Source organism: Penaeus monodon, chromosome 30 (genome assembly GCF_015228065.2).
Source record: "Penaeus monodon isolate SGIC_2016 chromosome 30, NSTDA_Pmon_1, whole genome shotgun sequence".
Taxonomy (NCBI): domain Eukaryota; kingdom Metazoa; phylum Arthropoda; class Malacostraca; order Decapoda; family Penaeidae; genus Penaeus; species Penaeus monodon.
This window is the reverse complement of record NC_051415.1, coordinates 8216119-8216454: the sequence shown is the minus strand read 5'-3', so window position 1 is coordinate 8216454 and position 336 is coordinate 8216119. Positions and strand designations below refer to the sequence as shown.

At 36.9% G+C, this 336-nt stretch overlaps 1 protein-coding gene across 1 annotated transcript in view; it reads left to right on the top strand.

Annotated features, from left to right (window-relative positions):
* Nucleotides 1-336, top strand: part of LOC119592506 (transmembrane protein 26-like) — a gene marked incomplete in the record, with an annotated part of 7474 nt that overhangs the window by 1117 nt on the left and 6021 nt on the right.

Here is a 336-nt window from a genome sequence, read left to right as displayed (position 1 = left end):
AACTGATATCCAGTTGAGAGAAAGATACGATATAGACACACTGAGTCGTGGAGGTAGTGTACAAAATCAAAGTGGGTCGTGATAAAAATAATGTGAAGAATCTGCTCTTGTGTCCCGTGTCATAACTCCCTTTGTCTTGCACGAACATTTTCCATTCTTCTCCTACCAGGTTTTAACAGGTGTTTCCGTATTAGAAGAGGAATGATGCGATAAAGGATATACATTATTTTTTTCTTTTTAGCTTGTAGTTTAACCTGTGCATATTATTATAAGTATTATGCAGTATTAAGAGATTGCGTTCGTAATTTTGTTCCGTAGTTGGGCTTTCCTCGTACC